Source organism: Lynx canadensis, chromosome E1, assembly GCF_007474595.2.
Source record: "Lynx canadensis isolate LIC74 chromosome E1, mLynCan4.pri.v2, whole genome shotgun sequence".
In the NCBI taxonomy this organism is placed as follows: Eukaryota; Metazoa; Chordata; class Mammalia; order Carnivora; family Felidae; genus Lynx; species Lynx canadensis.
Window position 1 is genome coordinate 10,319,871 of NC_044316.2, and position 27,694 is coordinate 10,347,564.

General features: G+C 45.2%; 1 long non-coding RNA gene and 1 other non-coding gene across 2 annotated transcripts in view; one reads left to right on the forward strand and one right to left on the reverse strand.

The window, feature by feature from the left end:
• Positions 1 to 1,556: 1,556 nt before the first annotated feature.
• Positions 1,557 to 1,628, reverse strand: TRNAW-CCA. The gene has a single exon. It is a non-coding gene; the product is annotated as a tRNA-Trp (tRNA).
• Positions 1,629 to 8,663: 7,035 nt separating this feature from the next.
• The window catches only part of LOC115500857, a 66,635-nt gene continuing 47,604 nt past the window's right edge, over positions 8,664 to 27,694 (forward strand). Inside the window, exon 1 of the long non-coding RNA XR_003964657.1 lies at positions 8,664 to 9,746. This is a non-coding gene — a long non-coding RNA (uncharacterized LOC115500857). The remainder of the gene's footprint in view (positions 9,747 to 27,694) is intronic.

The following is a 27,694-nucleotide window of genomic DNA, read 5'->3' on the forward strand; positions in this document are numbered from 1 at the left end:
CACACCCATGTATTTCTAAAATCGAATATTCACTCTTTCATTTCTGGAATTTTCTTTTTTGGTATTTGAAACATACCAAATCATTTTTATTGTCTCTTGTTAATTTTTTAGGCCACTTTTTTACTTTACTTATTTGTTTATTTATTTATATGTTAGAGAGAGAGCATGTTAGTGCGGGAGAAGGGCAGAGCAAGAGAGACTGAACCTCAAGCACGCTCCACACTCAGCACAGAGCCCAACACGGGTCTCGATCCCTCGACCCTGGGATCATAACCTGAACTGAAATCAAGAGTTGGACACTCAACCAACCGAGCCACCCAGGCGCCCTAGTCCTTTCGTTTTCAAAAGATTAAACCCACCCATCGTTCATTCTGTATCTGAGAATCCCCATATCCGAAGTCTATGGATCTGATTTTGCTGGTTCTTACGCAGAAGGACTTCTCTTTTATTTAAAATAAAATGCGAGTGTATTTGGACTGGCACTTTACGTGTGCGAAAAGTAGAAGGCCTGGTTAGAGAATGTATTTCTTTCAGAGAGAATATACCCCTGCCAGCTTGCTGTGGGTCCTAATAACCCAGGAAATTATAAACTAATGTTTTGACTTGCACGTTTGGGTCTCTGCAGGCAGAGTGAATTCCGACCGAAACCCAGGTTTCCTATTAGACTCCATGTACTCTCTAACCAGATTTAATTAATGTTAACGTTTGGGTATGCTTGTTAAAAAAGAAAAAAGAAAAGTAAGACTCTGTCCTCCATCCCTTCTACCTCCTCATTCCCCAGAAGTAACCACTCTCCTCCAGTCGGTGTGAATAATTCCCATCCACATTCTAATAAGGATCCATAGTATCATTAACATATACAGTATGTGTTGAAATATTTAGGCAACTGCTTTTTTTTTTTTTCCTCTATGCATCCCTTTACTGGTGGACAGGTAGCACTCTTTTGTTTTTGTTTTGTTTGTAACTATTAACAAACCGTATCAAGGTGAATACCCAGGCCTTACGGCTATAGCCAGATCCACCGAGCTTCTGAGCGTGGGGAACATTTGCGGCGGAAAGAGCCGGTCAGGACACGCAAGGAGACACCTGCAGAAGGCACCAGACCTTGGGACAAGGGCCCCCTTTCTGGACGAGAGGCCCCTGCAGGTGTGAATTCAATCTTCCGGCAGGTGGCGTTCCCAGGGGGCCCAAGTGCGTTGGGGAGGGGGAGGGGGAGGAGACGCGGCTTTGCAGAGGCGAGGGTGGGGTGGGTGGAGGATGGGGGTTGGTAACCCCGGGGGCCCGCGATCAACGGAGGCGGGGGTGGCAGGGCGGCCGCCAGGGCGCAGGGGGGTCACTCGGAGCTTGTCGCCGCGCCTCCTGTCGGCCGCCGCAAGGAACCTCTGCGTCTCGCAGTCGCATTTATAAACCCCGTATTCGCGATGCGAGGAAAAAGAGCGGGGTTTTCCGCCCGTTGGCAGTGTGACAGCGCTCGCCGGAGGCCGGATTTCTCCCCTCACGGCCTTTGCGGCGCTTCCCGCGGCCCTCCGTGGTTGGCGAGGGAAAAAAGGCGACCGTGACCCCGACGTGACTTGAACACGCAACCTTCTGATCTGGAGTCAGACGCGCTACCATTGCGCCACGAGGTCACAGCGAGCAGACGACTCTGCGTCGCTAAAGACCTCGCCGCGCCGGCACGGTCCCGCGGCTGGGAACACCTAGGCTCCGAGACGCGGTCCCCCCGGCGCGCGTCCGAGGGGAGGAGCTCGAGCGGCCCGCTCCTCGGCTTCCGGGAAACCGGCGCTCGGCGGCTTCCGACCCCGGGCCGGGCGCCGCGGCGGCGGAGACGCGGCCCCGGGGGCCGGGCGGGTGGCTGCGGGGCGGTGGGGGGTGTGGAGGGGGAGATAGGAGGCGGCCGGGGTGGGGGCGGGAGCGGCTCCCGAATTCCGCGGGGCGGACTCGCCAGGCCCTCCGGCCGCCGCGCGGAAAATGGCGGCGGCCGCCGCGGCGCGGGTTCGAGGACGCTGCTCCCGGTGGCCGCGACCCGGCGGGGCCGGGGCGGGGGAAGGAAGACGGGGCGCCCCCCCCCCCAAGCCGGGACTGTCCTGTGAACTGTAAAAGGAAACATCTTCTTTGAGGAGGGTCAGCACAGTATCTGGAAGAGAGCATCAGAGCCGCCGAAAACGCCGCCATCCAGAGACCGCCACTGCTGACGCTCGTGTGCGTTTCTTTTTGCAGAGTTTTACCGGCTGTGTGTGATCCCCAGTATGTTTTTGACCTTTGACTCGATGAATGGAACGCGGAGCGAAAAGTAGCCGCACGTTTGCACGCAGTGTAAATCCTTGCTTGTCTGGCGCCCGGAGCGAGACAGGGAACATCAGCGTCCCCCTTCCGGTCACTTCAGATTCATTTTTGAGATGGGATTTTATGGCACATAACAGTTTGTCAGTTTCCTCGCTTGTCGTCATCTTGTCCGCGTATTTTAGTTAATGTTTTCTCCTAGCATGATTTTAAGGGGCTCATGGTCCACCTCTTGGGAGTCTTAAGTCCCTGCTTTTGGACAGTACTTTTTCCCCCCTTTATTAAGAAAAATAAGACTATTAAGTGAGTAAGCTCTTGAAGTTAAAAAAAAAAAAAGCCATTAGTAATATACACCACTATCCTTGTCTAGGAACATGAAACATCAATCAATTCTAAATACAACACCCACAGGGCCTGGTGTTTTTCAGAGAAGGAACGACCTGGAATGGGCCTCACTACAGGAGGGAAAGAGGAACGGTGTCTGGGGCTCTCAGTGAAGCCAGTGGGGGTGAAGGGCATCTCACCATCCTGGTTATTCTGGCAGCTAAGACCCCCCCCCCCCACCAGCCCAGAGGTTCTCCATGTCAAATGGGATAGGAGTCTTGGCATGTGCTTGTGGCCAGGTGTGAGCATAGCGGGCATTTTAACGGTGAGTTCTGAGGCAGCCTGCCAAGGGTGTCAGAGAAGCAGAGACCAGAAGGTTCTATCAGTGTCCCCAGGGCCAGGCACGAGTCAGCTAGCCCCAGGTTACTGATTACATCTACAGATATCCAGACGGGAGTCACTTCCTTATTGCTTTTGATGGCCCCGGGGGTGAATTGTAACTGGGAAGGAATGTCAGCTAGGGAGTGGTGGAAACAGCTTGGCCTTGGCCACAAGGCAAAGTCACTGAGAGGAGAAGCCAGTGCCTTTTCCACCGAGGCCAAGAGTCCAGAATCTACTGGAAGAAATGCTTCACACCCAAGGCAAGACCAGAGACACTCTGGAATCCCCCTGCTCAGATTTTTGGATACACCTGCCGTGTCCCCGCCCTCCTGGGGACCAGGATGTGGAACCAACGGCCAGTTTTTCTAAACTACAGTGTGGTAATGCAATCAGACGAAGGGACTAAAGAGATTTGGGCAGATATAATTAAAGGGTCCTTTTAAAAGTTAGACGCCTGCTTGCCAGGGCCAACTAAAGTGATGGGAGTGAGGCAGTTACGCTGATGTGCAGGGCTGAAGCCTCTTGTGTACAATTTTGATACTTTGTGTATCTTGCGTTTTTTGCATTGATATATATATATATTTAATATATTGCATTATTCTTAAATTTATCTTGACTGCTGAGTTGTTTTGGAGCCACCCACACTTGTATTTTGCACGGGGGGGGGGGGTAGGGTGGGGTGGGGAATGCCTCACTTGCCTCACCATCATCCCAGCCTGCGGCTCACTGAAATTCTGTGACTGCCCAGAAATCACACAGAACTGTTTTTTTGGTTTTTTTTTTTACCTTAGAACCAAACCCTATTAAAACACACACACACACACACACACACACACACACACACACACAACTTCTGTTTAAAAATACAGAAGGGGCGCCTGGGTGGCTCAGTCGGTTGGGCGACCGACTTCAGCTCAGGTCATGATCTCGCGGTCCGTGAGTTCGAGCCCCGTCGGGCTCTGTGCTGACAGCTCAGAGCCTGGAGCCTGTTTTGGATTCTGTGTCTCCCTCTCTCTGACCCTCCCTCGTTCATGCTCTGTCTCTCTCTGTCTCAAAAAAAATAAAAATAAACGTTAAAAAAAAATAAAAATACAGAAAATTTCAAAATTACGCAACAGTCATTGTCCAGTTAAACACAAAAAGAAGGTAATCGCCAACATTAGCAAGGTGTGGGGAAAACAGTGAATATTTAGGAGAATTCACGAAATACTGGAACAGAATGTAAACTGATACTAGCTATTTGGGTTGTAATGTAGCAAATGCTTCTGTCCAGGCATTTCCTCTTCTAGAGAATATGCACTAAAAGAAACAGTAGTCAGTAAAGTGTCTGACTTTTGATTTTGGCTCAGGTCATGATCTCTTGGTTCCTGACATCGAGCCTCACATCCGGCTCTGTGCTGACAGTGCAGAGCCTGCTTAGGATTCTCTGTCCCTCTCTCTCTGCCCCTCCCCTGCTCTCTCTCAAAAAATAAATGATTAAAAAAATAAAATAAAGTTAAGGGTGAATGCAATGATGGACCTTCAAGATTGTTCTCATCAGAACTGTGTTTGTAATAATGAAGCACCAGGAGCCATCTTGACTGTTCTCTTGTTCAAGTTCAGCCTGGATTTACAAGGGAGGCAGGGAAGCTGGCCCTGGAGTGAGTGAATACACAGGGACACTTGACTAAAAGGATGTGGCAGCGAGAACTCCAGAAATAACTGCTATGGAGAAGGCAGGCTGCAGAAATTATAGCAAGGGCTGCCTCACCCCTGAGAAAAACATGTTAACTTTGGCTTCTCTGTCTCTGCTTCGTGTGGCATCATCTCAGACCCAGGCAATTGCTCTCTTAGAAAAACTTGGGGCGCCTGGGTGGCTCCGTCGGTTAAGCGTCCGACTTCGGCTCAGGTCACGATCTCGCGGTCCGTGAGTTCGAGCCCCGCGTCGGGCTCTGGGCTGATGGCTCAGAGCCTGGAGCCTGCTTCCGATTCTGTGTCTCCCTCTCTCTCTGCCCCTCCCCCGTTCATGCTCTGTCTCTCTCTGTCTCAAAAAAAAATACGTTAAAAAAAAAAAAAGAAAAACTTTTTACTTGGCTTCTATTTTCCAAGGGGCTGAAAACGTTCCAACTCTCCAAAGCCCATCAAAGGCGTCCTCGATCTTTCTGATCGACACGTTCCTTTTCCAGCAAATGCCAACCGGGACCTGAACACTGAGAGGAGGGCAATACTCTGTGGAGTGGGTGTCCTCTCCGTAACGCAGCTCGGGGGAACAGCCTCATTGCAGGCTGGGTTCTTGGGGGTGACACCTGTGAAAGGAAACGGGAGGAAGCCGACCCGGAGGAGGGTGGGGGGAGCTGTCAGGTGGCGATATAGACCTGCCAACCTGTGGGGTGGCTCAGGACAAAGACTGCCTGGCGGAGGAACCCCGGGTCACGGGTCAGGGCCACTCCGGGAGGAGTGCAAGCTGTAGCGGCCCAAAGCTAACAGCTGGAGGCTGTCTGCTTGCTTCTCCACTCTTCCGAAGGAAAAACACCCTGGAAACTGGTAGAAGATTTAAATTTTCACTGGGAGCCAGGGTGGCGTAATCCAGGACCTTAGCCTCCTGATTAACTGACAGTAAGTAAAGGCCACTCCTAAATCAGTGACAGGAGATGGAACTTGAGTCTGGTGGCTGCAGAGAGGCAAAAACACTGCAGATTTGGGGCGGGGGAACTTTAGGCTTTTTTTTTTTTTTTTTTTTTTTTACTTTAGGCATTTTTTTAAGGCATTTCGATTTTCGTGGTAATTTTCTTTTATGCCAGATTTTCATTCTCTTTTTTTTTTTTCTTTTATTTTGAGAGAGAGAAAACGAGCGGGGGAGGAGTAGAGAGGGAGACAGAATCCCAAACAGGGTCCACAGTATGAGCCCAGAGCTGGACGCAGGGCTCAAACTCGTGAACCCGTGAGATCACGACCTGAGTCAAAATCGAGTCGGACGAGGAGGTGGTTCAGGTGACACCAGGGAAATTTGGCTCACTTGTCGGGTCTTGATTTTTTTTTTTTTTTTTTTTTTTTTTAAGTAAGCTCTGTGCCCTTCATGGGACTTGAACTCACGACCCTGAGATCAAGGTTGCATGCTGTACTGTCCGAGCCAGCCAGGCGCCCCTGGGCTTGAATATTTTTCAATGGTTTCATTAAAAGTTTGCCACATTTTTTCATGGCCAGAGGGGACTGGGGCAGCATGGATACCCTTTACATTGGAGAAATGGAATTCCGGAAGCTGGAAGGTTTATGTCTGTTGGCGTATCAGCTGTGGGTGCTGTCTAGCTAGTCCCTATGTGACAATAAACGTGACTTTCTCAGTTTGTCTTTGCCCCATGTGACCGTGTGGGCTGCACTTGTCTCTGGAGATGTTTTCCAGCCTCATTTTACTAAACCCAAAGGCCCTGCTTACTGATGCTCACCAGGCGCACCTGAGTGGCTCAGCCGGTTGCGTGTCTGACTTTGGTTCAGGCCACGATCTCACAGTTTGTAAGTTCAAGCCCCACACCTGGCTCGCTATTGTCTATGCAGAGCCCGCTCCAGATCCTCTGTCCCCCTCTCTCTGCCCCTCTCCCGCGTGTGCTCTCTCAAAAATAAGTAAAATGTTAAAAAAAAAAAAAATGCTGACCAAATGCATCTGATGGAAACTGAGGCTCACGCAGAGATCGGCCTCACTGGCAGGCACGGCCCTGTCATTCCATCAACGGCAAGATGAAGACGCTGTCTTTTTCGGACTACGACAGAGCTCTTCTAATATGGGGTATAGTTTGTGACTGTAAAAAGGAGAGACTTGTTCCTATTATCAGAATTTAATGGTGGAGTTGAAATGTCTTCAGCGACACAGACAAAGACCAGGGTCACTGTGAGGAGATCCACTCAACCAACGAGTGAGCAAGTATACGAAGGTGGCTGGGGGTCAGGACAGAGGTTCCAGTCCTGCTGTCCTTGCCACCTGCCAACTGTGTGACTTCGGACAGGTCACCCAACTTTGCTTTGCCATAGAGACCTCAGTTCTAAACTGGGAGCAGTAGAACTCATCTCAAAGGGGTTGTTGTTAAGGATTCAGCAAAGCAATGCTCTACCAAGAGATTCCAGACAGAAGTGTTTGGTTCCTAATATTAAGCGTGACTACAAGGCTTCCACAGACGTGTCGGAATGGAGAACTTGGGTTGCGTACAGAGCTGACCAGCATGGAAGGAGATGTAATTTAACTTAGCTCTGGGTTCTCTGTAAGCATGAGTAGGAACTGAGCTTGCTGTTAATACTTACTGTGGCATCATCTAAGCCAGAAGACAGCTACGGTCCTGGCCCCTTTTCCCACTTTACATTCTCAGATTGGTTTTCTGCAATACATATTGTTCTCGTTCTCTGAGTAGGCTCTAACGGACTCTGGTCAAGTCACTTCAATTGCAGGCTCCGAATATCCAGTGTAAACTTCCTGCGTTATTGGATGGATATGTCACCACATATTGGGGAATCGTCACCACAAAATGTTTCATAAACCTACTCTGAGTGGTCTGGAAACTCACCTCGTATGTTATCAGTTACTTTTCCTGAGGGCCTACTATGTCTCTGGTGCCATAGTAGCTATTTGATATTTTACTCGGCTTCACCTTTACAACGAATCTGCTCTTGAATTCTTCTATTGTACAACTTTACCTTCTTTGGTGGTCTTTATTCATTTTTTCTTGTTTTGTCGTATATGCGACAACTTCCTTTAAAGAGCCTTCTGCTGGTCCCCCTCTGTTCCCCCCTAAGAGGTTTTCTGCTTTGGGCTTCCATTCATATTTTGACAGTATTATAAAGCCTCTTGCATTAAAAAATTTTTTTTAACGTTTATTTTTGAGACAGAGACAGAGCACGAACGGGGGAGGGTCAGAGAGAGGGAGACAGAATCTGAAACAGGCTCCAGGCTCTGAGCTGTCAGCACAGAGCCCGACGCAAGGCTCGAACACGCGGGGCTGGAACTCACTGACTGCGAGATCATGACCGGAGCCGAAATCGGCCGCTTAACCGACTGAGCCACCCAGGTGACCCAAGCCGCTTGCATTTTTATGGAGATGGTTTTGAACATTTAATCCGTTGTCCGGTCCATTGATGTCTTCTCTTTCTGAAGGGACATTTTCCCGAGAATAATATAGTAGTAGAGACTCCCAAAACATTTCAAGAAATTCTGGCCCAGGACTTAGGTTCCCCATCTCCCCCAGGATAACAATTAGCCAAGCAATCCACGGGTTCCTTAAGAGACGGACCTGTACTCTCCACACCTTTCTAAGCACTGCTTTGAGGTTCTGATGTTTCTTAGCCAGCACGGGCTCAAAAAGGCAACCTGTCTGCTCTATGAACACTTGTAGCCACTCTCAAGACCTAGTTCCTCGTTCCCTATTTTGATTTTCCTCTATAGGGCATGACCCTTATTTTCGTTCTTATCACCCCAACTCAGTTTCTTCGATAGATGTTTCCAAAGATTAAATGGGTTTCAGACCAAATTTGTTCTAGAGGCTCTAGAGTTGTCCAGCTGGCCAGTGGCCTGCACCGAGGACTTCTGTGCCTTCGCCCGAAGACATCGTGTGGCATGCGGGCATGGCCACGAGGGAGGGAAGCAACAGGTGCTGCACCAGCGAGGCTGGGGGCTTGGAGCGGAGGCAGTGGTGGGCCCGGGAGTCGAGTCCGGACGGGCGACGGCCGAGGATGGGGCAAGGAAATCCGAGGTCTGAGGTTGGGCCCGAGTCGCCGGAGGCGCGACAGACCAACGATGCCAGCTCAACAAAGCGGGTGCGGAGGGCCTAAAGAGCTGGGTCCTATAGTCGGGAGCCGAGACACCGACCGCCTCTCTGCCCGCCCCCTTAAGCCCAGGGTTGGACCTGCGCCTGGGCTTTTAGCCCCATCCCGCGCCCGCCGAGCCAATCGGCGGCTGAGGTTCCACGCGCGTCACAATGGGCGTCTGTGACGTCGAGGGGGTCACCTCGCCACGTGACCCCACCCCCGGAAGTCCTTCACGAAATTCCTCCTCCTGACTCCCGGTACTTTTCAGCGGCCGCCTCCCTCTTATCCCATCCCACACGTCCTCCATCCGTTCAGAATCCGATGTCGGTCCCCGGCCCGTCTTTACGCCACCGCGGGAAGAGGAAAACTCCTCGAACCCGCTGTACCAGCGCCAAGCTGCCTGTCCCGAGGCTGCTTTCCCGACGCCCAGGGCGCGGGTTGAGTCGGAACCCGGACGCCGGCTAGAATTCCCGAATCCGAGGGGACCTCCGCCTCTGCCTCGCTGGGCTCTGACCACGCCCCTTCCTAAGCCCCGCCCAGGGCTTGCGGGGAGGTTTCCGTGGCGACAGTAAACAACACTCAAGAGCTGCAGGAGCCACACCGCAGCCCTGCTCCCCCAACCCACGCTCCTGCAAATCAGGTGATCGAGAATGACAGCGAAGTTGTTATGAACTGAAACCGGGACACATGGGGGCCCAGGTGGGGGCCAGGCCTGGGAGGGCCAGCCTGGGGGTCCAGGACACGTGGGCTGTGGTGCCAGGGTCTGCAACCCCCGGAAGAGGCAGCAGCAACTGGAGAACCAGGGATTGAGATCTAAGGGAGCAGACGTGCAGGTGGAGCCGGATGTTGCGTGGGCCCAGGCAGCAGAGGTGGGACAAGACACCGGGAGCAAGAGGGACTCGTTCAAGCAAGACCTTGTAGTGTTTTCCTAGGAAGGAGCAGGCAACCTGCCCGGGCGGGGGCTCTCCCAGGCTAGGAGTATGAGCAGCGGACAAGTAAGCATTGCGTGCTGGAGGGGGTAGGGGGTGGGGAAGGGGATAGATTTGTTTTTACATCCTCAGAGTTTAAATTAAAGGCTAAATAGTTCTAGAATCCTGTATTAAAACAGCACCCCAGACCCCCCCCCCAGTCCATTTCTTTCTCTCGCGGGAAGCCATTTTCAGAGTTTTGTGCTTCTTTCTTTGTTTCTGTGCACCCCACGTTTATTTCACCTTCTGTTGTCTTGCCTTCTGCCTGAGCTGTGGGATCTGTGCGTGTGCCTCCTATTTACAAAGGGGATGGCTCCGTTAAGTTAAATATTTTGATGACAAGTTTTGATCATAGTTTTCATTCCCTCTGACACCTTGTTTTCGTGAGCTAGACAAACTTTGCTTTTACTCATAGTTTCTTTGTGTAGATCTTGTGCTGGTTACTTTTTTTAACTTTTGTTTTTTTAAGTTTATTTATTTATTTTAATTTTTTTTCAACGTTTTTTATTTATTTTTGGGACAGAGAGAGACAGAGCATGAACCGGGGAGGGGCAGAGAGAGAGGGAGACACAGAATCGGAAACAGGCTCCAGGCTCTGAGCCATCAGCCCAGAGGCCGACGCGGGGCTCGAACTCACGGACCGCGAGATCATGACCTGAGCCGAAGTCGGACGCTTAACCTGACTGCGCCACCCAGACGCCCCTTAAGTTTATTTTGAGAGAGAGAGTGTATGTGAGCGGGGGAGGGGCAGAGAGAGAGAGAGAGAGAACCCCAGAAAGCAGTGCTGAGCTCCTTGGAAGCGAGGGGGCGGGCGTCGATCCCATCAACCAGGAGATCATTACCTGAGCCGAAATTCAGAGTCCGTGGCTTGACCACTGAGTCACCAAGGCGCCCCTGGTTTCTTTTAAATATTTTTGTATTAGGTAAATTCTCCTGAAAGGGCTTCTTTGCCAGGGACTTTTTCCTTCTCATGAAAAAAAAAGAGACATGATATATTACAGCTATGTGTCTTATATGGTAGCCTCTGGCTACTATATTGTGGTATTTAAATATAAATGTATTCATACCTTGACGATATTGTTTTTCAATTCATGAACATGAGTTATCTTTCCATTCTTGTACATCTGCTTTCATTTCTTTCAGCAACGTTCTGTAGTTTTCAGGGTACAAATCTTTTTGCCTTCTTGGTTAATTTTATACCTAAATATTGTATTCTTTTTGATGCTGTTGTAAATGGAATTGTCTTCTTAATTTCCTTTTGGGATTGTGCATTGTTAGTATATAGAAATGCAATAGATTTTTGTGTGTTGATTTTGTATCTTATTACTTTGCTGAATTCATGTATTCTAAGTTTGTGTGTGTATTCTTAAGGATTTTCAACATATAAGATCATGTCATCTGTGGTTTTACTTCTTCCTTTCCCATTTGAGTGCTCTTATTTCTTTTTCGTGCCCAATTTCTCTGGCTAGTATTACGTTGAATAGAAGTGGAGAGAGTGGGCGTCCTTGCCTTGTTCCTGATGTTGGAGGAAAAGCTTTCAGTCTTTTGTCATTGAGTATGTTCACTGTGGGTTTTTATATATGACTCTTATTGTGTTGAAAGGGGATTGAATTGGTCAGATGTTTACTCTGTATCCATTGAGATGATCATGTGTTTTTAGTCCTTTATTCTGTTAATGTGCCATATTACACAGAGTGATTTTCGAATGTTGAACCATTCTTGCATTCCAGGAATAAACTCCATTTGGGCATGTTGTATAATACTTTAAATATACTGCTGAATTCAGTTTGCTAGTATTTTGTTGAGGATTTTTACATCAATGTTTATTAGAGATATTTTGGTCTGTAGTTTTTTTTTTTTTTTCTTACAGTATCTTTGTCTGGCTTTGGTATTAGGACAACGCTGGCCTCGTAGAATGAGTTAGGATGTGTTCCCTCCTCTTCAGTTCTTTAAGAGTTTGAGCAGGATGGTGCAAGTTTTTCTTTAAAGCTTTTTTAAAAAAATTATTCTTTTCAGTAGGGTCCATGCCCAACAGGAGACTTGAACTCACAACCCTGAGATCAAGAGTTGCATGCTCTACAGACTGAGCCGGCCAGGTACCCCGGTATAAGTTGTTCTTTAAATGTTTGGTGGAATTCACCAGTGAGACCATCAGGTTCTTTGTTGGGAGGTGTTTTTTTTTTGTTTTTTTGTTTTTTTGTTTTTTTTTTTTTTTGATTGATTTAATCTCCTTACTAGTTATCATCTATGGATTTTCTAATTTTTTCTATTTTTAGTGTTATTAGCAATCAGTCCATCTCATCTAGGCTATCCAATTTGTGGGCATACAGATGTTCACAGTACTCTTATACGTTTTATTTCTGTAGAATTGGGAGTCACGTCCCCACTTTCATTCTGAATGTTATTTATTTTAAGTAATTCCAGCTAATGGTTTGTCAATTTTGTTGGTCTTTTCAAAGAACGGGCTTTTGATTTCATTGATTTCTCTATGGTCTATTCTGTCTGTTCAAATCTTCACCATTTCCCTCCTGACAGGTTTATGTTTGCTTTACTCTTTTTCTGGTTTCTTAAGCTGTAAATTTAAAGTTGTCACTTCAAGATTTTTCTTTATTGAGGAAAAGACTTTTTTATTTAAAAAAAAAATTTAATGCTTGTTTTTGAGGGAGAGGCACAGCGTGAATGGGGGAGGGGCAGAGAGACAGGGAGACGCAGAATCCGAAGCAGCTCCAGGCTCCAGGCTGTCAGCACAGGGCACGACGCGGGGCCCGAACTCACCAACTGCGAGATCATGACCTGAGCCGAAGCCGGACGCTTACCAGACTGAGCCACCCAGGTGCCCCTCTATACCACTCATCTTAAGACATGGAACAGAATCAGTATCTTTGATGCTTTCTATGTGCCCCCCTCATTGCATCTCCTTCCTTTACCTCCTCGCATAATCACTAACAGGCAATTGATAATTACAAAATTAAGGACACTCATCCTTCAGAGGTAGTGATTGAAGGAACTCCCCAAACTGCTGGGTCATAGGGCATGGCCACATACAGATACTAAGTCACGTCTAAATGCATTCCAACATGCAACAACACACGTCTTCACCTCTGTGTAAGAGAACCCCGCCTTAATTCCTTGCAGACTTCCTGTTTAAATGTTTCTTTTTAGGCTTTGCTTCTCACCCAGACAATAGTAAAGAACAATCACTCCTTTCTTCTGAATTATAGTTCCCTGCATATGTGTCTTCTATCTCCGGATTGACAGTGTGAGTCACATTTGTCCCTGCTTCCCTTTGTTCCCTGCTCAGGTGCAGAGTCCAGAGGGAGTCCTGCCCCAGCCTGTGCAACTTGTCGCCTTTCTTTTAAGGGAGGAGTTTGGGTCGTGCTTTCAGGATGCCACTCTCCTCTTGGAAATACGCACTCAGATGCTTCCCTTTGCATCTTCTCTCCCACTTTACCCACACATATGTTCAGTCTTTACTGTTCATTTTGTAGATCAGAATTTGTAGCTGTTTCCCCTGCATTTTTGGAGAAAAGAAGTGGAATAGGACCATCTTAAACCCAAAACACCCTGGGAAGCATTTAAAGAAAAGAAAAAAAAAAAAAAAGATAACTCAGTCCAATCCCAGGCATAACAAGGCAGCATTTCCGAATGGAGCTCCCAAGCCTCTGTATATTTTTTTTAATGCTTATTTATTTTGAGAGAGATTGTGCGTGTGTGTGAGCAGGGGAGGGGCAGAGAGAGGGGGAGAGAGAATCCCAAGCAGGCTCTGTGCTGCCAGCACCATGCCCGACTTGGGGCTTGAACTCACGAAACCACGAGATCACAACCTGAGCCTAAATCAATCGGATACGTAAGAAGCATCTGTATTTTTAAACAAGCATAAAGCCAAGTTTAACAACCACTCAACTAAAATGCCTGTGTTCGATTTGAGTAATTTTCTCTTTTATTCTTTCACGGGCAAACATTCCTTTCATCCTTAGAGAAAAGACTATTATTCCTAAATACTTCCTGTGTACATTAGTTTTCTTGTTGCTATTATCACATATTAACACAAATTTATCATCATCCTTCTCTGGAGGTCTGAAGTCCAAAATCAAGGTGTTACCAGGGCTGCATTCCTCTTGGAGCTTCCAGGAGAGAATCGTGTCCTTGTCTTTACCAGATGCAAGAGGCCTCTGCATCGCATGGTTTGGGGCCCCTTCCTCACGTCACTCCATTCTCCTTGCTTGGGTGATGGTATCTCCTACCGGTGATGTGTCTCCATCCAGATACTCCAGCATAATCTCCCCTTCTCAAGATTCTTAATCGTACCTACAAAGTCCCTTTTGCCATGTAGGGTGACATATTCATGTTCTAATGTCCTGACGATTAGATGTGGATGTATTTGTGTTTTTTTAAATTTTAATAATATATTTTATTCAACCCTATATTCTAAAATACTACCATTTGATATGTCATCAATAGAAAACATTATCAATGACATACTTTGTAGTATTTTTCCCCTACTAAGTCTTGGAAATATGATACATATTTTACACTTAGAGCACATCTCAATTTGGACTAGCCAAATTTCAAACTACATGTGGCTGGTGAATAGTATATTAGTGTGATTCAATACCATGCCAATCTTACTCAGTAACCAACACTTTGATCAAAGTAGATTCTTTTAAGTTTTTTTTGGTTTTCATTTTTGTTTTTTGTTTGTTTCTTTATTTACATCCAAGTTAGCATATAGTGCAATAGTGATTTCAGGAGTAGATTCCTTAGTGCCCCTTATCCATTGAGCCCATCCCCCCTCCCACCACCGCTCCCCTAACCCTCAGTTTGTTCTCCATATTTATGAGTCTCTTCTGTTTTGTCCCCCTCCCTGTTTTTATATTATTTTTGTTTCCCTTCCCTTACGTTCATCTGTTGTCTCTTAAAGTCCTCATATGAGTGAAGTCATGTGATTTTTGTCTTTTTCTAATTGCACTTAGCATAATACCCTCCAGTTCCATCCACGTAGTTGCAAATGGCAAGATTTCATTCTTTTTGATTGCCGAGTAATCCTCCATTGTATATATATATATACCACATCTTCTTTATCCATTCACCCATTGATGGACATGTGGGCTCTTTCCATACTTTGGCTACTGTCAATAGTGCTGCTATAAACTTTGGGGTGCATGTGCCCCTATGAATCAGCACTCCTGTACCCTTTGTATAAACTCTTAGTAGTGCAATTGCTGGGTCATAAGGTAGTTCTATTTTTAATTTTTTGAGGAACCTCCATACTGTCTTCCAGCGTGGCTGTACCAGTTTGCATTCCCAAGATGTGGATATATTTGGATGGCCATTATTCACCTTACCACATGAGTTAGAAAATTTATTTATATTCTAAAGGTCTACTCCAAGCATTTTTTTTTTTTTTTTTTTTTGGTCTGTGAATCTTGCTACTCCTTTCTTCAGAGGTTGTATTTCTGTATTCAAACTCAGATAATTGTGCTCAGATTTTAAACTATCCTATTATAGGGGCGCCTGGGTGGCGCAGTCGGTTAAGCGTCCGACTTCAGCCAGGTCACGATCTCGCACTCCGTGGGTTCGAGCCCCGCGTCAGGCTCTGGGCTGATGGCTCGGAGCCTGTTTCTGATTCTGTGTCTCCCTCTCTCTCTCTGCCCCTCCCCCGTTCATGCTCTGTCTCTCTCTGTCCCAAAAATAAATAAACGTTGAAAAAAAAATTTTAAACTATCCTATTATAGATTCAGTATATTTTCTTGAGTAATATTACGATCAGTGATGATAGGAATTTGTCTCCACTTGTTTCTTTTTTCAGTGAGGGTGATGGGGAGTGGGGCGGAGTGGGGGGAGAAGCTAGGAAAACATGTCTCTTCCCTATTCTAGTGCATTTTTCACCATTTTTAAAAGATTTAAAAAAAATGTTTATTCATTTTTGAGAGAGAGAGACAGAGCATGAGCAGGGCAGGGAGAGGCAGGGGGAGAGAGACACAATCCCAAGCAGGCTCCAGGCTCTGAGCTGTCAGCACAGAGCCCGACGCGGGGCTCGAACCCACAAACCGTGCAATCATGACCTGAGCTGAAGTTGGAAGCTTAACAAACTGAGGCACCCAGGCACCCCCATTTGTCACCAATTTTGATACAATTCTGGTTTTCTAGCAATGAATTCTGTGGTAGAAGGATGCTGCTGACCTGGTGAAATGTGGGCATTTGCAAGTTGTGCATTTATATTTGTTGAATTCTTACCACATGTTGGATACAGTGTTAGGTGCCTAACTTAAAGCATCTCATTTAAATTTTTTTTTCAACGTTTTTATTTATTTTTGGGACAGAGAGAGACAGAGCATGAACGGGGGAGGGGCAGAGAGAGAGGGAGACACAGAATCGGAAACAGGCTCCAGGCTCCGAGCCATCAGCCCAGAGCCTGGCGCGGGGCTCGAACTCCCGGACCGCGAGATCGTGACCTGGCTGAAGTCGGACGCTTAACCGACTGCGCCACCCAGGCGCCCCTAAAGCATCTCATTTAATGTATTTAGTTTATCCTTTACAAAAGCCCTATCAGATGATAGTTGAATATGTAGTGTATCAATTTTCTAGGGCTGCCATGACAAAGTGCCACAGACTAGGTGGCTTGAACAACAGAAATGCATTTCCTTGCCATTCCCGAAGGTAGAAGTCCAAGATCAAGGTGTCAGCACGGTTGGGCTCTTGTGGGGCCTCTCTCCTTGGCTTGTAGATGGCCACCTTCTCCTGTGTCTTTACATCCTCTGTATATGCTATTAAATATCCTCCTCTTATAAGAACACTAGTCATATTGGATTAGAACCCACCCATAAGATTCATTTTAACTTAATTATTTCTTTAAAGGCCCATCTCCAAATAGAGCTGGTTAGGACTCCAACAAATGAATTTTAAGAGGGTCACGATTCAGCCAATAACATAGAGTAAAATGTCTTTTAGCAACTGGATAGCAGGGGTGGGATTTAAACTCCAGTCCATCTGTCTGTAACTCCAGAGCTGTGCTTAACTCTTTTACCTCATTCTGCTTTGGATTATTCATCCTTTTTCGTTAAGTTCCTATTTCTTGTGCAAAGGGATCCCTATTATTTGGGCACTCTTCTGTAAGAGTTAACTTAAACAACGGGCACCATGCCTAAAATGGATTATTTCTTAAGTTTGATGCTAGTGTGTGCGTGTTTTTTGTTTTAATGTAAATTTTTTTTTTAATTAAAAAAAAAGGAAGGGGTACCTGGGTGACTCAGCTGGTCAAGCGTCCGACTTCGGCTCGGGTCATGATCTCACGGTTCGTGGGTTCGAGCCTGGTGTCAGTCTCTGTGCTGACTGCTCAGAGCCTGGAACCTCCTTTTGATTCTCTGTCTCCCTCTGTCTCTGCTCCTCCCCCTGTCTCTGTCTCTCTCTGAAAAATAAACATTAAAAATTTTTGAATTAAAAATTGTTAATTTTAATGTCAATTTTAGATATTTTTAAAACTCTTTTTGGGGCGCCTGGGTGGCTCAGTCGGTTAAGCGTCCGACTTCAGCTCAGGTCACGATCTCGCGGTCTGTGAGTTCGAGCCCCGTGTCGGGCTCTGGGCTGACTGCTCAGAGCCTGGAGCCTGCTTCTGATTCTGTGTCTCCCTCTCTCTCTGTCCCTCCCCCGTTCATGCTCTGTCTCTCTCTGTCTCAAAGATAAATAAACATTAAAAAAAAATTTAAAAAAACCTCTTTTTAAAAATATATGTATATATATATTTTTAATTTTAGGGGAGAGGAGCAGAGGGAGAGAGAGAATTCCATGCAGTCTCCACACTCAGCGTGGAGCCCGACACAGGGGTCAGTCCAATGACCCTGAGATCATGACCTGAGCCGAAATCAAGAGTTGGACACTCAACTGACTGAGCCACCCACTGCCCTTTAAATTTTAGTTAACGTATACTGCAATATTGGTTTCAGGAGTAGAATTCAGTGATTGATCACTTACATACAACACCCACTGCTCATCACAGCAAGTGCCCTCCTTAATACCCATCGACCATCTAGCCCCTCCCCCACCCCACTTCCTCCATCAATCCTCAGTTTGTTCTGTCATTATGAGTCTCCTATGATTTGTTTCCCTCTCTACTTTTCCCCCCTTCCCGTATGTTCATCTGTTTTGTTTCTTAAATTCCACAAATCAGTGAAGTCATACGGTATTTGTCTTTCTCTCCTGACTTATTTTCCTTTGTAGAATACCGTCTAGCTCCATCCAGGTCATTGTTAATGGCAAGATTTCATTTTTTTTTTTTTTTTTTGTATTAGAGAACATTTCTGAATTTATTCAGAACGGCTCCGTTCTTTCCTAAAAGGTTATCAGTTCACATCCAAATGATGAGCTCTCATGCAGTTATGAAGGCGCACCTGTACCGAATTTTACTGAGCTCAGACGGTATGAAAGGTTTTGCATCCTGACCTTTTCTTTCTGCGTTACATCACAAGCACTTTCCCACGCAATTAAAATTCTTCACACATAGTTGACAAACACATGGCAAGCATGCATACGCATATACATAGTCTGTTTGTAAATGCTTTTCAATGTCTTTCGGTTATTTTTTTCAACAAGTGCTTTTTAAATGCTTTGCTGGCACTTACTAATTGAGGAGAAAAAGGGACATCAGGAAAAAGATAAATAACAATGATAGGCTGATGGGGATCCAAGAATAGGCCAGGTCACAGATATTTCAGCTGTTTAGAAGAGGCAGTAATGAAATGAAGAATAAGGATACTTGGCGGGAATTTCTGTAGGAGAGGAAATTGAAATTCATCACAAAGGGGTGGGACTCAGAGAAGATAATGAAAAGAAATTTTCATGCCGGGGAATGGAATAGGTTAAGATTTGAAGTTAGAGATCTGTCCATCCTGCTCAGGAAATGATAGGAGGAGTGTAAGAAGAAAAGTCTGGATTCCTGGGTAGCAGTGAGATGGTCCATTTTGCTTTAATTTTCATTTTGTTTGCGTTTCATAAATATGAAAGATTTCAAACTTATGAAAAAGTGTAGAACATTACACAGCAGACATCCAGTGTTTGATTCTTGGGCATTTTTTTTAACTTGTTTTATTTTTTATTTTTTTAAATTTACATCCAAATTAGTATATAGTGGAACAATGATTTCAGGACTGGATTCCTTAGCGCCCCTCCCCCATTGAGCCCATCCCCCCTCCCACCACCCCTCCCGTAACCCTCCGTTTGTTCTCCATATTTATGAGTCTCTTCTGTTTTGTCCCCCTTCCTGTTTTTGTATTATTTTTGCTTCCCTTCTCTTATGTTCATCTGTTTTGTCTCTTAAAGTCCTCATATGAGTGAAGTCATATGATTTTTGTCTTTCTCTGACTGACTAGTTTCACTTAGCATAATACCCTCCAGTTCCACCCACGTCGTTGCAAATGGCAAGATTGCATTCTTTTTGATTGCCAAGTAACACTCCATTGTATATATAGACCACATCTTCTTTATCCATTCATCCATCGACGGACATGTGGGCTCTTTCCATACTTTGCCTATTGTCAATAGTGCTGCTAGAAACACGGGGGTGCATGTGTCCCTTTGAAACAGCATACCTGTATCCCGTGAATAAATGCCTAGTAGTGCAATTGCTGGGTCATAGGGTAGTTCTATTTTTAGTTTTTTGAGGAACCTCCATACTGTTTTCCAGAGCGGCTGCACCAGCTTGCCTTCCCACCAAGATTTCATTCTTTTTGATGGCTGAGTAATTGGTTTCAGTATATATAGCAAATACTAAGAGTATCGTATTTTTCTTCCCTAATAGTTCAACTTTATTTCCGGTGATTTTCCCAATTTTACATTGTTAATAGCCCCTCGTCTGCTTTAGCACACTCGTTTCATAGTCTCGATCCATCGTTTCTCAGACTTCTTTGCCCCACGCCATACGCCGTCCAGTGATAGTTCCTCTTTTGTGGAAGTCGTGCTGCTCTTTGCCCTGAGTTCATCTTTCTGCCCTCGCTCTGAGGGGTGACTTCCTCTGGCAGAGTATTGAGGGGAGATGGTGGCCAGACCCCACTCTACGTCCGGCAATGGAGAGTTTGAGGAATAGGAGCTCTGGCGCTGAGAGCACATAGCATACCCCGTGGCCACTGATATTGGGAGCCTTAGACTCCAAGAAACCCTTCAGGTCAGGGCTTCACCTTCAAGCATCCAAGAAGGGGCAGCATTGGGATTACACTGGAGTCTGCTGGGCCTGGAGGCCCGGAGAGAAAGAGGGAAGTCACGATTCCCTGGGAATGTTAGTTCCTATCCGCTGTCCCCATTTCCTCATCTCGTGTTACTTGGATGTCACCTCTGATAACACCCATCTCAGCAGACTTGACCTTTGCTACTGATGCCTGCTGTGAGGGTGCGGGACAAACGGTGACTGTCAACAGGCAATGGTTGAGGAAAGCCAGAACAGAGCTGAAATCATTACTGTTTTCCTCTCATAGCTGGAGTCTCCCTGTGCCCCAGGCTGCAGACACACCCCACTTAGCCCCCAACTTCCCCCCCCCCCACACAGACATGCACACACCACAGGCCAACCTTCCCTCCTTCCAGAGGTTTCTCATAATGTGGATCTGCTGGTCCTGGCTCCGTGTTTTCCGCCACAGGTTTTGTCAGGGGTGGATTTTTATGGACAGAGCCAGCAGCCTCGGCTATTGCCTCATTGTGGCAGGAACCAAACCTCCTGTTTGTGTTTTCAGTTCTATTTAAAATGCACATAGGGGCGCCTGGGTGGCTCAGTCGGTTGAGCATCCGACTTCGGCTCAGGTCGTGATCTCACGGTTCATGAGTTCGAGCCTCATATCAGGCTTGCTGCGGTCAGCACAGAGCCCACTTCAGATCCTCTGTCTCTCTCTCTCTGCCCTTCCCCTGCTTGTGCTCTCTCTCTCTAACAAAAATAAGTAAACATTAAAAAAGTAAAATGCACATATTTTCTACAACTCTGATGAGTGCTGGGAACTCTGTGGCCTTTTCTTTCTTTCTTTTTTTTTTTTGACGTTTTTATTTATTTTTGAAAGAGAGAGAGACAGAGCATGAGCAGGGGAGGGGCAGAGAGAGAGGGAGACACAGAATGTGAAGCAGGCTCCAGGCTCTGAGCTGTCAGCACAGAGCCTGATGCGGGGCTCGAACCCACGAACACGTCGGATCATGACCTGAGCTGAAGTCGGACGTTTAACTGACTCAGCCACCCAGGTGCCCCCTCTGTGGCCTTTACTTTACTCCAAACCTCAGCCTTCAGTCCTCCTGATGACCAGTGACCGGGACTGCCCCCAGAAGCCACATTCTCCACCCACCTCTGATGGCACTCCTCCCAGGTTCAAGCAGCTTCCAAGGCCCCATTGATTCCAGTCCAATGCTCAAAATCCTTTGAAAGCCTTGATTTCTCTGCTTGGTTTTCATGGTCACTGCCTGGTCTCTCCTTCCCAACCCAGCTTTACCTCCACTGCTCCCCACTATTTGCGTGTGCCCTTGCCATGCTGGTCTCCATGCGCCTCGTCTAAAACTCCCTGTCACCTGGCCCTCTAGCCTCAACTGAAGTCCTGCCGTCCTCCAGCTTTTGACTTTAAATCTGTCCTTCACCCAAACCCATATTAGGGGAGTTTTCCTTGACTAACTCCATACCACTAAAACAATTGCATGATTTTATGGGGATGGAGCCAGGCTTTTAGCAAATAATTTCTGAAATGATTCCAATATGCAGTCAGTGTTGTCAACTATAATAGTAGAAAGTCTCTAAAATCCTTCAAAATTTTACAGCCTTCATATCAATGCCCTTGTTGGAGGAGGCCAGCTGATCAGAAGGTGTGTGTTTATTTTCAGACAGACTAAACTTTTGCCCATTGCTAACGCCTCGCAGCAAGCTGGGTTAGCCCCACACAATATCAAGACTCCTGCAGCGTTTCCAACAAAAGAAACAAATAATAGTGATTCCATTAATTTTTGAAGGCTGCTATAACAAAGTACCATAGAGTGGGTGGCTTATTAACAGAAACTTATTTTCTCACAATTCTGGAGCCCAGAAGTCCAAGATTAAGGGGTCATCAGATTCTATTTCACCTGAGGCCTCTCTCCATGACTTGTAGATGGCTGCCTTCTCCCTATGCTTTCACATGGTCTTTCCTCTGTGTGTCCCTATCCTAATTTCCTCTTCTTATGGAGACACCCATCATATTAAATTAAGCCCCACCCCAGTGACCTCACTTTAACATAATTACCTCTTTAAAGACCCTATCTCCAAATGTGGTCACATTCTGAGTTACTGGGGATTAGGACTTCAACATCTGAAGCCGGGGCTGGGGGGTGGGGGGCAGGGAGAGTTACAATAACAGTATTCTTCTTTATATTCTTTGTTTCTTTTCTTTTTTCCCCCTTCTTTGGTTCCAGGTGCTAATTAAGATACAGTTAAAAATGCTAGCTGACCACTAAGCTAACGGCCGCATGACGGTGAATGAGTTTTTTTAGGGCGTCTGGGTGGCTCAGTTGGTTGAGTGTCCGACTTTGGCTCAGGTCACGATCTCCCAATTCATGGATTCAGGCCCCGCGTTGGGCTCTGTGCTGACAGATCAGAGCCTGAAGCCTGCTTCAGATTCTGTGTCTTCCTCTGTCTCTTGCCTCTCCCCTGCTTTTGCTCTCTCTCTCTCTCAAAATAAATTAAAAAAAAAATTCTTTAAGATGCAAAATTAGTTTTTTTTAAAAAGTCACTAACAAGCAAATAACAACAGCTCACAACAAGCAGTAGCAACAGGCCCCAGGGAGGTGGGAGAATTGTTTTCCAGTGTTGCCACATTATAATATTCAAAAGGTCTAATTTTCAACAAAAAACTATGAGACATGTGAAGAAACAAGAAATGAAGGACAATTCACTGGAAATGGGGAATGAATAGAAACTGTCCTCTGAGGAAACCAGGTGTTCACTTATTAAACAAGACTTTATATCAACTTCCAAAGAGTGAGAGGAAACCATGGACACAAGACAAAAGGATACCAGAGAAACAACGTCTCACCGAATAAAGAGTGTCAGTAAAAAGAAATTATAAAACAAACTCTGGAGATGAAAAGTATAACCACTGAAATTAAAAATTCATGAGAGTCCAACAGACCTGAGGAAGCAGAAGAATCAGTGAACTTGAAGATAAGCAAATTGATATTATTCCATCTAAGCAGTAGAAAGAGAATAGAGAAAAATTAAGAGAACCTAAGATGTCATGCATACCACCAGAAACTCCAGATGGAGAGGAGAAAAAGAAATGAGGACAAAGATAGATAGTACCCAAGAATTTCCCAAATTTGGTGGAAGACATGAATCTACACTTTCAACAAGGTCAAATAGGCTCCAAACAGGATAAACTCAAATAGAGTCATACCAAGACATATTAAAGTCAAATCATCAAAAACAAAAGTTAAAGAATCTGGAAAGTAGCAAGAGAGAAGCAACCTCTCACATACAAGTGATCTTCAATAATATTAATAGCTAATTTCTCTTCAGAAACCACGGAAGCCAGAAAGCAGATGACATATTTCAATGCTGAGACTTTAAAACATCAACCAAGAATTCTATATCCACCAAAACTAGCCTTCAAAAGAGAAAGAAATTAAGACTTTGCAGGTAAAAGCTGAGATAATTGACCACTAGTAGACCTGCTCCACAAGAAAGGCTAAGAGAGTCAGGAACAAGGCGGGGATGTCCACTCTCACCATTTTTATTCAAAACAGTACTGGAAGTCTTAACCACAGCCATTAGACCAAAAAAAAAAAAAAAAAAAAGAAATAAAAGGCGACCAAATTGGTAGGGAAGAAGTAAAAATGTCACTATTTGCAGACAACATGATTCTGTATCTAGCAAACACTAAAGACTCCACCAAAAAACTATTACAACTAATAAATGAGTTCAGTAAAGTTGCAGGATACGAAATTAATATAAAAAAAATCTGTTGCATTTCTATACAGTAGTAACAAAATAGCAGAAAAATGAATCGCGAAAACAATCCCACTTACAGCTGTACCAAAAAGAATGAAATACCTAGGAATAAATTTAACCAAAGAGGTGAAGGACCTGTACTCTGAAAACTATAAGATACGGATGGGGAAAAAAAATGACACAAATGGAAAGATATACTATGCTCATGGATTGGAAGAATCAATATTATTAAATTTTTCATACTACCCAATGCAATCTACACATTCAATGCAATCCTTATTATAATCCCAATAGTATTTTTCACAGAACTAAAACAAATCATCCTAAAATATGTGTGGAACCACAAAAGGCCCTGAATAGCAAAAGCAATCTGAGAAAGAACAAGCTGGAGGTATCACAATCCCAGGTTTCGAGACACACTGCAATTCTATAATCATCAAAACAGTATGGCACTGGGGCACCTGGGTGGCGCAGTTGGTTAAGCGTCCGACTTCAGCCAGGTCACGATCTCACGGTCCGTGAGTTCGAGCCCCACGTCAGGCTCTGGGCTGATGACTCAGAGCCTGGAGCCTGTTTCCGATTCTGTGTCTCCCTCTCTCTCTGCCCCTACCCCGTTCATGCTCTGTCTCTCTCTGTCCCAAAAATAAATAAACGTTGAAAAAAAAAATTGCCAAAAACAGTATGGCACTGATACAAAGACAGACATATAGATCAATGGAACAAAATAGAGAGCCCAGAAATAAACTCATAATTACATGGTCAATTAATCTATGGCAGAGGAGGCAAGAATATACAATGGGGAAAAGACAGTCCCTTCAATAAATCGTGTTGGATAAACAAGACAACTACATGCAAAGAATGAAACTGGGCCACTTTTCACACCATATAAACTCAAAATGGACAAAGACCTAAGGGTAAGACCTGAAATCATAAAACTCCTAAAGAAAGCATAGGCAGTAATCTCTTGGACATTGACCGTAGCAACTTTCTCTGGATTTGTCCTCCTTGGGGAAGGGAAAGAAAAGCAAAAATAAACCATTGGGACTACTACAAACTAAAAAAGCTTTGCACAGCGTACAAAACCATCAACAAAATCAAAAAGCAACCTACTGAATGGGAGGAGATATTTAGAAATGATGTATCTGATAAGGGGTTAATGTCTAAACTATGTAAATAACTCATACAACTCAACACCAAAAAACCCAAATAATCTGATTGAACGTGGGCAGAAGATCTGACCAGAAATTTTTCCAAAGAAGACACAGATGGTCAACAGACACATGAAAAGATGCTCAACATCACTGATCACCATGGAAATACAAATCAAAACCACAATGAGATATCTTTTCACACCAGTCAGAATGGCTAGTATCAAAAAGGCAAGAAATAACAAGTGTTGGCAAGGAGGTGGAGAAAAGGAAACCCTCATGCACTGTTGGAGGGAGTGTAAATTTGTGCAGCCACTGTGGAAAACAGTATGGAGATCCCTCAAAAAAATTAAAAATAGAAATATCATACATACAACCCAGTAACGCCACTCCTGAGTATTCACCCAAAGAAAATGAAAACAGTCATTTGAAAAGATACATGGGTCCATATATTTATCTCAGTGCTATTTACAGTAGCCAAAATACGGAAGCCACCTATGTGTCCATCAACAGATGACAGATAAGGAAATTGTAGGGTATAAATACACATAACATAATTCAGCCATAAAAGAGAACGACACTTGCCACTCATGGCAACACGGATGCACCTAGAGGATATACGCTAAGTGAAATAAGTCAGAAAAAGACAAATATCGTAGGATTTCACTTATATGTGGAATCTAAAAAGCAAAACAAAGGAACACACACACAAACCAGAAACAGTCTCCTAAATACAAAGAATAAACTGGTAGTTGCTCAAGGGGAGGGGAGGTGGGGGTGAGCAAAGTAAGTGAAAGGGGTTAAGAGGTACAATCTTCCAGCTATAAAATAAGTAAGTCACAGGGATTCAAAGTACAGCAGAGGGAATATGGCCAACAATATGATAATAACTCTGTATGGTGACAAGATGGTAACCACGCTTACGGTGGGGACCACGGTGCAATGTACAAGATTGCTGAATCACTATGTTGTACAGCTGAAAACAATACAACATTGTATGTCAACTACACTTCAGTTTAAAAAAAAAAAAAGTGAAAAGGCAACCCATGTAAAGAGAGTACATATATTTGCAAATGGTGTATCTGACAAGGAACTTGTATCTAGAATATACAAGGAATTCTTTCAATTCAATTAGTAAAAAGACAACCCAATGAAAAAATCTGAATAGACATTTTCCCCTAAAAAAGATATCCAGTGGCCTAAGGCGTGTGAAAGGACACTCAACATTGTCATCAGGGAAAAGAAAATCCAAACCACACCGAGGTGCCACCTCACGCCCACTAGGATGAGTATAATTAAAAAGACAGATAAAAAAAAAAAGTGTTGGCAAGAAATGGAGAAATATTGAAATATTTTTTTTAGTTCTCTGTATTTAAGCATCTCTTATGATTTGTCCCCCTCCCTGTTTTTATATTATTTTTACTTCCCTTCCCTTATGTTCATCTGTTTTGTATTTTAAAGTCCTCATATGAGTGAAGTCATATGATATTTGTTGTTTTCCAACTGACTAATTTCGCTTTGCATAATACCCTCCAGTTCAATCCACGTAGTTGCAAATGGCGATATTTTATTCTTTTTGATCACCGAGTAATATTCCATCGTGTATATATACCACATCTTTATCCATTCATCCCTCGATGGACATTTGAGCTCTTCCATACGTTGGCTATTGCCGATAGTGCTGCTATAAACATTGGGGTGCATGGCCTCTTTGAATCAGCATTTTTGTACCCTTTGGATAAATACATAGCAGTGCAATTGCTGGGTCGTAGGGTAGTTCTATTTTTAATTTTCTGAGCAACCTCCGTACTGTTTTCCAGAGTGGCTGCACCAGTTTGCATTCCCACCAGCAGTGCAAAAGGGTTCCTCTCTCTCCGCATTCTTGCCAACATCTGTTGTTGCCTGAGTTGTTAATTTTAGTAGAATAAGTTTCTATAAACAAAGTTTAATTTGGTCCTTAAGTCCTAGATGAATTTTCTTTCTCAGGTCACAGGCTGAGCTATATTCCCCCCACCCCCCAGCCGGATCCCTTCCAGCTGATGTCCCAGTAAAGTCTCGGCTTCCTGAGTCAGACTTCAGGGCTGGTCGCTGCAGGGTTGTAACCACCAGTCAGTGCTCAGTTGTAACCACCAGTCAGTGCTCAGTTCAGGGCTGGGATGTCAGGGTGCCTTGGTGGAAGAAGCTTCCAAGAGATGGATGTGCCAGGGAGGGAAGGAACCTTCTGGAGAGGCGGGCAGGACTAGCCACTGAGTCCTCCAGGAGGGACGAAATTCGAGGAATCCAAGGATTCAGGACGAAAACGTCCATCCTCGGGGAACATTTTACTGATGCATGTTTTCCCCACATGTACACTGACGGGGGAGGCGAAGTTGCCAAAGAGGAGCGTGCAAGACCCCCTTCCTGACAATGTCTTGTCTTGCATGAAGACATTAGAGGGAACTATGGTTGTTACCGAATTAGCCATCGGGGGGCACTCCAGGCACAGGAGAAAAATCCCATGCCTGATCCTGCAGGCCCTGAACTGGGGACCTATATGGCAGCCCAAAGCCTCAGGCAGGGCAATGTGCAACTTGTGGCATTTCCCTTGGGTGAACACAGGCAAGGAAGCCACCAAGTAAAGTTTCCTGAGGGTAAGAAAGTTATATGCCGCTGGACTTGTACAGGATTTATAACAGGTAGCAGGCATCCAACTTACGACTATGCTTTTTTTTCTAGGGTTTTTTGCTTGTTTTTTTTTTTTGTTTCTTTTTTTTTTTTTTTTTTTTTTTTTTTAGAGAGAGCACATGAGTGGGGTAGGGGCAGAGAGAAAGAGGAGACACAGAATCCGAAGCAGGCTCCAGGCTCCCAGCCTTCAGCACGGAACCCATCGCAGGGCTCGAACCCACGAATTG